The sequence below is a fragment of the Ictidomys tridecemlineatus genome, chromosome 16 (assembly GCF_052094955.1).
Source record: "Ictidomys tridecemlineatus isolate mIctTri1 chromosome 16, mIctTri1.hap1, whole genome shotgun sequence".
Taxonomy (NCBI): Eukaryota; Metazoa; Chordata; class Mammalia; order Rodentia; family Sciuridae; genus Ictidomys; species Ictidomys tridecemlineatus.
This window is the reverse complement of record NC_135492.1, coordinates 4,951,723-4,964,938: the sequence shown is the minus strand read 5'-3', so window position 1 is coordinate 4,964,938 and position 13,216 is coordinate 4,951,723. Positions and strand designations below refer to the sequence as shown.

Sequence of the window (13,216 nt, the reverse complement as noted above, 5' to 3'; positions counted from 1 at the left end):
AAGACCTGATGCACACATCACCAGGGCACAGTTATGTTATTTAGAACATAGATGAAGGTCACATTTCTTCTTTGCGGAAAGTAAATGGAAAATGTACCTTAAAAGAGTACCTGGCAGTTAATGCTTCATCTTTAAGATTAGTTTACTAGGCAAGGACAAAAGCCAAAAAATGTCTACTTTATCACAAACATTTTAGTTTGTTAACAAATTTCTCGACGTTCAATCATGTTTATTTTAAAATAAGAAATTGTGAGTGCTTTGGACAATGTGTTGAAACACCATAAAACAAGATTTTGAAAGAAGGTAAATGAAGCATGCACAAATTTAGGTTCTCCAGTTTGAAAAATATTTAAAATATAGTATATTTTATCAATGAAATTAGAAACCATCATGTTAAGTTAAAGAAGTCAAACTCAGAAGGTCAAGAGTCCTGTTTTCTCTCCTATGTGGAAGTTAGAGAAGAAAAAGAAAAAGAAAGGTAGGGATAGATCTCATGGAAATCAAAGTGAGATTAGCAGAGGAAAGAGAAATAGGGGAGGGAGGAAAGTGCTGAGGAGTGACATTGAACAATGTATGTTATCATATTGTGTACATGTACAGATAGGTAACAATAAATCCCATCATTATATGCAACTGTAATGCACCAATAAAAACATGGAAAAAATTTAGGTTTTCTTTCATTGTTTCTTCTTATCCCCAGGTTTGTAAATAAATTGAAATAATCATTTATTAGACAAATAAAATCTGTTCATGTAATACTATTTAGTTTTTGATATTAATATTAATACCACTCTAAAAATATAATGAAAAAGTATAAATACATAAAATGTTAAAATAGCAAAATAAACACAAATCTAAAATCCAGTTTCAACACATTACTATATTTTTTCTAAGTCTAAATCAATGTTCTTTCCAATGCCCCGTTATAGATAAATTTTCTCTCAAATTCTGAATATAACATCCATAGACCCCTCTGATATTTATAAAAAAGATACTTTTAAAAATCATGATTTCAATATTTTATACCTTCAAGTAATTATAATTTTGTTATAAAATGTGCTCTTTCTCAAATTTTCTTCAATATCTCCTCAAATTATTAACTTAAGGTTAATAATTTGTTTGAAATTTGTTTGATTCAGGAAACTAATTATGCTCATCACATTTTATTGGTATAGCTTTAATTATTTTCAATTTATAAGCTTACTATGTTGTTTCCTCCACTTAACGTTTTATTTAGTAAAAAAACTCAGTGCATTAATCATAAAAAGTTTTGCATATTCAGGAATTTTTCTCACTTCATCTTTTGTGTAACTTAAAGTGGCATGTAGATACTTTTATTTCTGTGAAAAAGTAGTTCCATGTTAGAAGGCTGATTTAGGTTATATCTTACTTTTTGTAAGTGTACTTAATAGGAAGAGCTGTATGCTTTTGTTTTTTACATCAAAAGAATATCATATTTGTTTTCATTATTATTACTAAAAATATGATCACTGAAAATAATTTAAGATGTCCTTGTATTCCTTTTTACTTTCTCTCTCTCTCTCTCTCTCTCTCTCTCTCTTCTCTCTCTCTCTCTCTCTCTCTCTCTATATATATATATATATATATATATATATATATATATATACATATAATTTATTAAAGTACACATTGTAGGAAATTTATTATTTCAAGAATTCAGAATGATAGAGAATCCTTCGCAAATTTTCATGTTGTCCTTAGGCAGGAGCCATACTAATATCTGTTTTATTTCAAATTTTGTTATGTGCTGGCATAGCAACACCTTACCTTTCTCTTTACTCTTAGGGTATACATGACTGTCTTGCTTGTCTATACTGCAAAATTTTTGAATTGTATACTCTTATTTAATGAGTAGATGTGATGGCCTTTAATATTTTTTATTAAAAGAAATATTTCAAAATACAAATTTTGAAATTTGTCAATTTGTTTTTAATGTTTATTTGTCATGAATTTTTCACAAATTATATGTGATTAAAATCATTAATTTTATCTTTTATTGCTTCTATTCTTTGAGTTACAGTTAAAATCTGCATGTTTGTAATCTCAGGTACTCTGGAGTCTGAGGTTGAAGTGTTACAAGTTCAAGCCCAACCTGAAAAATTTAGCAAGACCCTTTCTTGAATAAAAAGGGCTTTAGTTCAATGGTAAAGCACCCCTTGGGTTCAATCATCTTCACTGAAAAAAAAAAGAAAAAATTTTTGCCCTACTTTTGTAATTTTTGATAAATTACTCACATTTTCTTGTAACATTTGTGTGTACAATATGAAAATAATTTTGTTTATTATCATAATTATACATTTATCCCAACACCAATTATTATTAAAAGTATATTTTTTCTTACTGGTATCTGATGTTACATGTTTAATATACTAAAGTTCTGTTTGCAAATACATTCACTTCCAGCATTTCCATTCTGTTTTATTTATGCATAAATATAAAAAATACACTTATTGGGCCAGCTAACCCATGCCTCTTTCATGATTTTTCAGTGTTTCCTTATTTTTGTTTGTGTCCTTCCACATAAACATTAAAATGCACTTTTTTTTAGCTCCAAGAAAAAAAAAACACAATAATGGTATTTTCATAGCAAGTATAAGAATTTATAAACTGAAAAATCTTATTGATATTTTTATCCAAGATTGGTCTTTAGTTTCCTTTTAGTGGAATTTTATCAAATTTTATAATTAATATTGTAGTTACCTCATAACTAGAATTTTAAAGGATTTTTAAAAAATTCTATGGAATTTTTGAAGTTGTGTTAGAATTGTCTTTAGATTATTGACTTGTGAAAGCATTTGGAACTGTAGTCAAATCATTTTGCCATAACATGTCTTGATTTGAACTGCATGTGAAAGTTTCCTCAGACTCATGAAGTTCCTTTTTTATATGAATCTATAATTCTTATTTTATTTCAGAAAGAAATTATCTATAAATACTTTATTCTTTGCTTTTCTTTTGCTTTCATTTTTGTCTTTCATAAATATACTGGAACTATTTTATCTTTTTTTCTACAATTTTGCCTCTCATTTTATGTCCTTCTATATTTTTTCTCTATTTAAATTTGAATTTTGCATTTTCTATTCCTTTTGTTATAAAATATGATATATATTTTTTTCCATTGCTTAGTTTTGTCTTCATTTCTGAAATTATTTGAAATAGATTTATAAATCATTTCTGGCCTCTGAAATGAAACCTCTATTTTAAAACTCTCTTTCATTGACTTTTATTTTTTTATAGTTCAGATTTATTCTTTGTTTAGTGCATTATTTTATTTAGTTGTTTTGGAATATTAAACTAGGGATTTAAATTTTTGGTCAGGCAATCATGACATGTTGATATCTCTTTGCTGTCTTCAAGAAGTTTATCCTATTCTTAATTTTTTTTTTTTTTGGTACCAGAAATTGAACTCAGGAACAGTTGGCCACTGAGCAACATTCCCAACCCATCTTTTTTTTTCTTTTAATTTTATTATTATTATTATTATTATTATTATTATTATTATTATTATTATTTTGAGAGAGAGTCTTTTTAAGTTGTTCAGGACCAGGCTAAGTTGCTGAGGCTGGCTTTGAACTTAGGGTCCTCTTGCCTCAGCCTCCAGAGCTGCCCAGCTGTTTGTAGTTTTCTTTTTACATAGAATGAGTCTGCATGGAATTCAAACACATCCTATTATGCTATAAATTATGAGTTTTCTTATATTTTCAAAATTACCTTCTTGTGAATGAGGATTTTTTAAGAAAGTTTTCTAACTTTGTAGCTTCAGAGCATTCTGTACCAAAGCACCAAATAGTTGAGATACATACTACCTGAGAACCTACTTTGTTTTCCTTCCTTGTTGTTACTAGTATTTTTTGTCTCGGTCTGTCTCTCCCCAGAACTCTGTCATTTTTGTGTTGTTTAATTTGCATTCTATTCCCTAGGTTTCTATTTAGCATGGGCTTTCACCTTTCAAATACACAGCCTCAGCATAACATCCCTGAGGTCCTCTTGAACTCACCCATGAAAAGCAGACAGCACAGCCCCCTCTGCTGCTGTTCAGCAATTTTTCTCAGATTGTTACACCTGATTCTACTTCAGTGTGTCTTTCTTTCTGAATGAATAACTTTTAGCAATTTCGGGGTTCATCAGCATGACAGCTATAAGAAATTATTTTGTCTTTTCTTTATTTTCTCTCATGTAGTTAATTTTATATGCAGGTGTTGATTCTGTTGGTCGTTTGGCACAGCTCAGTGGAATTTTGGGATTTGAAAGGGTTCCTCTTCAGCTGCTATTGTTTAGAACACTTTCAGTATGTTTTGCTATTTGTTTACTTATTTGTTTGTTTCTTTAACATATTAGTTTCTATGTCTGCTTTTTTGGGAGATGCAGGAGATTTAAAAGTGAAACTGCCTTGCTAGGCAGTAAATTTTTTATCAATTTTTTTCTTTTATATATAAAAATGTTTCATTCCTTTCTCTTAAGTAAGAAGTTGCAACAAATATATAGAGGTTTTGTCCAGAGTTTTTGTATTAATCAGGGTACACTTACTTATATGCTGTGTTTACAAAATAGATCCTGAAATCCCAGTGACATAACACAATTAAGGATTATATTTCTTTCTTAAGGTCCAATGCTGATGGGTTGATTTCCTGTAACTAATGACTCAAGAATCATCTTGTCGGATCAGGAGCTTCTCATCAGAGGAAGATTGTTTATGAGATTTTTGCAAAGACTTTTCTCATGTTATTTCTGCTCATATGGCTTTGTCAGAATTGGCCCAAATCTCACAATGAAGGATTGGAAAATATGGTGATCTTTGATAAGCAATAAAATACCTATGCTATATTCTCCCTTCTAGTTACAAAGCTTCACTTCCTCCCACCCACAGGTTTGTCTCCATTATGCTCTGACAATATTCAACTCCTCTCTGAGGGAGGCATCTGTCCCCTAAATTAGAAGCATTAAAAGGAAAGCAGGTCCTACCTCTGACCATGATCAAATCAGTGCTACTGTACTTACTCTATCAGGTAACAACTGAAAAATTACTAACAAAATTAAAACAAAACAAAACAACCACAACGAAAACCCTATGTAGACACCTCAGGGAGACACTGGGGAATCAACAATACAGGCTGAGTGCCCTTGCAAGAAGGGAAGCAAATGAAGTATGCCATCAGGGTGCACCCTGGATTTATCTGTGATAGCAATATCAAAATCACAGGGAAGGTATACAGAACTCAAATAAAAAGTGTGAAAGTTAACAACATCATACCTCTTTTCTGCCCTACTGGCTTGGGTTTTAGGCACAAGATGATAAGAAGGAAAGCACTAAAGGAAGGTGCCACAAGAAAGTATATAAAACTCTTTCTGATCACCTCTCAATAAGCAGAGCTCAAGGATACCAAGCAGAGAACAGCAGAAGAGAACAACGGGAGAGTTGAGTAGAGATATAATAGTTCAAGGTCAGTCTAACATAAGGTACCTTGGTGAAGATCAGGCTTTTGGTTGAGAAATCAGAAAGGTCATGGTGCAGAAACGACTAGATCCTAGAATAAAGATCTACGTGGTAGGAGTAGGCCCCTGAGAATTAGAAAGCAACATCATCCAAGGTCTCTAAAATGTGCCATCATCAATATGTGACATAAAATGCCAAATTACTATCAAAATGAATAACCAAGAATATATAAATATATAAATCTTTCTCATAAGAACAGGCCCAAAATGATACAATTATTGTATTGCTGAAAAAATGGTTGTTCATATTTTCTCATTATACAAAAAGGTAAAGATATGTATATCTCAACTCTTACAAGTGGGATGTATTTATCATATTGTAGTCCATGCCTTAAATTCAGACTCATTTTTGTATCTCTGTTTTTATTGCCTGTCATTGATCAAATTGTGTCACCTCAAAAAATAATGTCAAAATCTTAATCCCTGTTGCCTTAGAATATGATTTGTTTGGAAGCTAAGGCAATACAGATAAAATCAATTAAGTTAATATGAGAACACAGGAGTAGTGCTCTTAGAAAAAGAGGAATAAATGTTTAGAAATCTATGGAGACAGTGATTAGAGTGATGCAGCTATAAGCCAAGGGATGCAGAGGGCTCACCACTGCCATCAGAAATGAGGCACAGAGGCAAGGAAGTGTTTTTCTCAAAGGGACCATGGGCCTGCTGACACCTAGATTTCACATTTTTGCATCTAGAACTGTTAAAATATAAATTGCACTTGTTCTAAGCAATTGGGTTTGTCCATATAGGAAAATAGTACCTCTTTTTCATTCTTAACACTTTCCTTTGTTTTTAATTTGTAATCCTTCATTGTATAGTATATATTTTAATGGGAATTCTTGAATCACTTTTTTTATAAAGTGAGAAAGAATACCTTCATTTTTCCCTTCATCATCCATTCTACAGCATATAAATTTAAGATGTGGTTCGTGCTTCCAGGTGACTTACTATCTTATAGATATCCTAAGACTCATTGCATATCGTTAATGAGAAACATCAGACACTTACATTTTTAATTCTTCAGCAAACCATACCTCTGTAAGATAGTGTTAGGCAAGGTAAATAATAAACATATAAAGTTTAAATCACGATTAAGCTTAAGCTCAAAGAACGCATAGGAAGGATTTCAGCAGATGAAGGAGAGATTTCTGGAACAATGTAAATTGAGCTGTATTATGAAGATAGGCAAATACTGAATGTATCAAAGTCATGAAAACAATTCTAAAGAAAGGTCTATATTTCTTGAACATTAGTAGAATGAAATAATCTCAAAGAGAGTAATCTAGAGATCCTGTGCAAAATTAATTAGAGATAGAAAAAAAGAAATCACAGAAGAGAGTAAAGGAAAGAGTCTTAAAGTTATTTTAGAAAACTGATTATACAAGGCTGGGGTTGTGGCTCAGCAGTAAAGCACTCACCTAGCACATGTGAGGCCCTGGGTTTGATCCTCAGCACCACACATAATTTTTTTTAAAGGGTATTATGTCCAACTACAACTAAAAAAAATAAATATTAAAAAAAAGAAAGAAAACTGGTTATAGAATACAAATCTCTGTTTTTAGGGCCCTAAATAAATGCTACTGAACTAAGAGCATCTGCTAAGTTTTCTGCACTTCTCTTGAAATCCTGATTTCTCTATTGCAGTTTAATTTATCTCTTTCATCTCAGTTGGATTGGAGCCCTTGATGTCTCTTTCAGGTATCTTTTCACTGATAATGAAAGATTTCTAACCTTGGTAGACTTTGAGTAAACTTTGATTGCTAAAGGCACTTAACATTCATGTATATGAGTGTATTTATAATTGTCACTACTAAAATTTACATTAAGGGAATGCCAACCTTGAAATTTACAGATATTAATTTCCTGGCTGTGATAATTTTTCAGACTGTAGTGGCATTCTCACCATTTTCTCTTTTCTTGAGAGTAGTCTAGCTAATAGTGATGAGATAGGTAAACTTTCCTCTTTCTTGATATTTTCGTCCATTGAATTTTACTTTTATTGTCCAAACTTTCCCTTTTAGAAAATGTACCTTTTTTTCTACAGATTTCAAGGGTACTTCTGATAGTGTAATTGATTTTGAGGATTCCATGACCTGATAATTTTATTTAGATTGAAATTTGTAATTTGAGATGTCATTCAAATTGCAGTATCATCAATATAATAGGGCATTTTTTTTGAAAATCCATCATCTTCATTTTTAAACAGTTGGATTTTTGTAGACATTTTCATTTTGAACAAAAAATTATAAAATTGAAGTTTTTACATAAAATATGAGTTTCTGATGAACAGTTCTTTGAGCTAGTTATGCAAATTTAACTCAGAGAAAATAAGCAGGGAGGGTTGAAATGAAAGGCATTTAATGTCCTAAATACACAAATTTAAATTATAATTAATGTAACAGTATAAACTAATATATATTGTAAGTTTTAGAATTACATTTTTTTTCTTTCTACCTGTGTAATATTAGATGAAAATTTGATTTTTATTCTTTATGTAGAGTTCCTCATTACTACTTTTTTACCAAGTGTGTGCAAAAAACACTCTTAGGTTAAATAATTTTTGTCTTTGTATTTGCCAATCATCTATCTCGGAAAATGTAGTGATATTAACATTTGAAAATGTAACTAGAATATTTCCTTTGCTAAAAGATAAAATGTTAAAGGCAGAGATGATACAACATTTTAATAGGCATTAGGATCGCCACGATTTTGCTAAGTTATCTGTTTGGGTAGGTGCTTAATAAATATGTGTCAAGTGAATACATGAATTATTTATATTACATTAATTATTTGTTATCCTTGAATTTGTTTCAACTGAAGGACAATAACCTCTATTAATTTAATTTAATATAAACATTTGAATTAATGAATTTATTGTTATCTCTGAATTTTAAGGAAACTGCATCAATTTAAAATTCTTCCTGTTAAAATAAGTACATGTGTTTCATGGAACTCTTTTTAAATCTGTTTTGTAGATGATCCAATCCAGATTGGCATTCGAAAATGCTTATGAAAAGCTGTGATTTATCTATAATCATCTTATTCATTTAGATTTTGATTAGCAATTTCTAGCTTTTTTCTTTAAAAGTGACAGTTTTAATGGGATTATGATTTAAAATTATAGTGGAGGAGAGTTTTGAGTGTTGATATGTTCTTACAATAACTTGATGGTATTGTGGATGAATATATCTTGTTTTGATTCACAATGTATGAATATTAAGGAAATTCATAGGGAGGAAAAAGACTTTCATGTGGTTTCCTGTCAAAATGATCACTGAAGAGCACCTGTTTGACAAGTTTATACTTTAGTATTTTTGTAAAATATCAAGTTAAAACAGTAGCTCTTAGCCACAGGGGTGTATTAGAATTGCTTGAGGAGCTTTTCAACAACACACTGGACTTCAGGGCAGAAATGACACTCAGCCATGCATAATTGGAAATTTTGCTCTGGTTCTTACTATGCACAGACCCATTAGAACTACTAGAGTATTGGCACATAATGCATGCACTAGAGAGAGATATGAATGATTTCTGCTACAATACACATTTGCAAAAATTCATATGACATAAATCCTTTTGTTTCTTGGTTGTTACTGTGGTTATGTTAATAATGCCAACAATCAACAAACTTTAGTGATGCTGGATGTTGTTTTATTTATGATAAATAAGAAAGAGCCAAACTTGAACAACATTTGGAATATCAGTTAACATTAGAAGTTTAGAAATTTTATACATATATGCATGTATGTGTATGTATACATATGTGTACATACTTATATATGCATATATATTGCATGATCTCTTTATTGTCTCAAGTTTTTCTCCTCACTTTCCCTTAGAAATTTTATGATTGTTTTTGGGCTTGTGCCTTCTACTTCTAACCTCCTGAATTTAGTTTCTTCTTTATTTCAAGGAAGTTCTTCCTTCACAGTGGTATTGAACATCCTTCTGTTTAGAAATGTATTTGACCAAATTAACTAATACTTTCAAAAGCATATCTCCCTTCAAAGTAGGTCCTTACATACACAGTCAGTATGCAGTGCAGACTGCAGCAGGCTTTGAGGGCAAATCCTTACTTGGACCTAAGTCTGTCATTGTTAGGCTGAACATAGAAGAATCCAGCATCCACATGTGGTTTCACTGATATCCTTACTCCACAGTAGTACACATAGTTAGTCAGTGATTTATAAAGTAAGACACATCTTTCTTATGATGACTCAAATCTGAGAGAGAGAATGGGAAATAGGTAGGAGAGTGATACAGATGTAGAGTGACACAGCCACAGGAGATTCAAAAACAAGACAGTAGATCTCAGAATTCCCATGTTTAGTGTGAAAATGGATAAGCCTCTTCTACAATTGAGAATTGTTTTTTTTTTTGGACATCACCATGCATATATGCTGATGTCCAAAAGAAAAAAAAATACAATTCTTGAAAATGTGTTATGTTATAAAACATTACAATAATAAGTAAGTTTTGTGAATCCAAATAGAGTAATGATATTTTTTTTTTGCTTTGAAGAAATGTAAAAAAATTGGATCATGAAAATGAACACATGTAGATAGACAGGACAGATTGTACCCACAACCTTGGTGGACTTAATGTTCTCCTCAACTTGAGGAACTTCAGATAGATGTCTTCCTGACTCTAGGCCTTTAAGATCTCTTTTCTTAGAATGTCTACTTTAGAAAACTTGCGATTAAAATTATGTCTTTATTATTTGAGAGGTAAATCTTTTTAAAAGCTCTTGCCAGGTTTCCAACTTTGAAGTGTCTTTTTTAAGGACCTCAGAGGCATCGCTTTGAAATGGAATCAAGGAAGATAGGGCCCCTAAAAATAGGAGTCTTGCTCCAATTTATGAAACTATCTTCTGTTCAGAAGAGAGATTTTTTTTCCCTTTTGGGTGAGACCAATTAGCAAACACAAACTACCTAATGATCTGCCCACCCAGACATGAAAGTATTCTCTAGCTCTTTCTCTTTAATGGATTTGGGCTAAAATTTAGTTCTATTCTCTTTCTGCTATTGTGATAATCTTGAATAAAGTCTTTGTTACATCTTTGCAAATTTATTCTGTATGATTTTTTTTGCTTTGATAATCCTTTTTTCTTCACCACCAACACCACACATTTTTCCATACTGCTATTTGTGTTAGAATCCATAAAGTGAAAGATGCCAGGATTTCACAAAAGCGTTTTGTTATTAGCATTGTATGTAGTGCTAAGACTCTATGAACAGGATAGTTAATATCTTAAAAGTCATGCATTAGTAGAGTCCCAGGGGAGTAAGAAAGAAGCTCTTTCTTCTGAGGTGGCCATCTTTTTTCCAGAGCTACCCTAAAGAGTATTCCATTATTTTATGAGCAGAATGTACAATTTTCTGTATTTTTAAAAACTGGATTCTAAAGATTTATCTGTACTTCTTTATCCATTTTTTTTTTTTGCAAATGAATCATCATCAAGTCCCCAGAATTATCTGTCCTGATATGAATGAAAGTGCTCATGTTTGGGTAACATATTTAGTCAACAATTTCTAGAGGTGGAAAATTCACACAACAATCACAAAAATTATGGACATAGTGATGAAGATCAAAGCCTTCTGTTATAGCTGGCATATATACTTTCTTTAATGTCTACTTTTTTGTATTTTGGTTAAACAAATTTTCTCAAACTTTCTGCTTATTTATTTCCTATTCTTATTTTTCTGAATTGGGAGAACTTCTGATCGTACAGTTGTTTGAAGGTTAAGTGGAAGGAAACTACTTAGATACTTATGTGAGAGGAAAAATTTCAGCTCTTCAAAGTTCCTGAACAAAGAAGAAAGCTAAAGTTAAGGAACAATTCCCTATAAAATAACAAATATTTTGTTTGTTATTTACTTTCTAAAGTTTAAATTTTTATATTAATGTAGACTTTTTTCCTTCTTTCATACAAGATATAAAGCTTCCTGGATAGAGGATGTACTAATGACCCACTTCAAATTGGTTTCACTTTTTAAACTCTAGTGCAAATCATTTCATATGGATGTTTTCTTTCTTTGTGCTATATAATTTACTAAAGATTGATAAATGATGACTATTTTAGAAAATAATTGTACATATTTCATGCAGATACTGTGTGTTATATATTCCCAGAGAGTGCCTGGTGAAAAAAGGAATAAATAGGTGAATTTAGGCTTCTTTATCTTTTCACATTGTTTAGATAGATAGTTATGTTTTGGGGTTTGTTGCTTGTTAATATAAAAATCATTCAACTTTTAATCATAATTCAATCAGATTCTATAATTATTGTTATATTTGTGTGTTTCAAATTTTAATCCTTTTGAGGGTTTTGGAAATTTAAAGAGATAGGTGAATCATCTCTTTCATCTTACTAACCTAGATATTGAGGCTCAGAAGTTTGAGAAAGAACAATAGTTGTAACTTTGGGGGAATGGTATCCTCAAATCATTGTTTGAACACCTATTTAACCTTAGTGTTTTCTCCTAAGGGGATTTTGTTTGTTTGTTTGTTAATTTTGTCAATTTTCCTAGCATATGACAGTGTATTATTCATATTAGAGTTAATATATTGTTTAAAATAAGGTATTATTGAAGTAGTTAAAATAATTGAGTTTTCCACAGGATTTATCTTTTAATTAATTTTCCTATTAACATTAGCAATTGGTGTTATTTGTAATAGTGATTTTCTAGATATCTTAGAAAAACAATGTGATCTAATCAAAAGTGTTTAGAAGAGATATAAGTTACTGTAAGGTAGGGTCAGCGTCTGTGAAGGCCCACTGATGAGCGTCTCTTATGCTGGGCCCACCTCTGGCACCAGATATCCAGTAGAAGACCAGATAGCCAAGGTCTTGGCCTTCAAAATAAAATAAAATCTAAATGGAGAATGTATAATATACTAGAAAGCAGGTAGTGAAAATACAATTTTATATTTGGAAAAATGCTAAGAAAATTATGTTTTGGAAAGTAGCTATTTCAGACATGACACACAGAGAACAGTTCTCTAAGGAGATGGAAAAGTTGAACACAGAGAAGTAAGGAAAAAACAAATGATGGAAGGATTTGTTGATCCACTTATTGTTTGAGCAGAGACAAATCCATTCTTGTTTTTTTTTTTTTTTTTAAATATGACTGCCTATTGTATGGTGAGTAGAGTGTGTATGAGTTTGGATTGTGCTAGGAACGTGTAAGTTCAAGAACCAGGGAAGAGGCTCTTGCAGTCTCTGCTGAAAAAAAAGATATTAGCTGGAATGAAGGAAAAAGTGATGTATTAGTAATAATTTATTAGATTCTGATTTTGCTAAAGGGTCCTGAATCAATTAGATCTGACACAAAGGTGGAGACAGGGATCAATCATAACTCCTATAGTTTCCTGATGTCAATTGGATAAATGGTGGTATATTTTAATAAGATGTAGAAACCTATATAAAAGTAGGTATCACTGGAGTACACACAAATAAAATTGTGTTTTTGAATGATGAATTTAGAAAATTTGCTAGTTAAAGTGTTTAATAAGAGTCTGGAGCTTGAATGAAGTGTTAGGGCTTGAGATCCAACTTTCTGGGGTAGGTAGCCATTGTGGGTTGGTATTTAAATCCAGAGGATGAACTCACCCAGAGAATATCCTGACATAGAGAGAAAATGTACTCCTATTCAAGTTTAGAATTTACATACTCATATTTTATAAAAATATTATAACATAC

At 31.1% G+C, this 13,216-nt stretch overlaps 1 pseudogene; it reads right to left on the bottom strand.

Annotated features, from left to right (window-relative positions):
- Window positions 1–1,681: 1,681 nt before the first annotated feature.
- LOC144371556 (U6 spliceosomal RNA) lies at window positions 1,682–1,782 on the bottom strand (annotated as a pseudogene).
- Between the last annotated feature and the right edge of the window lie 11,434 nt (window positions 1,783–13,216).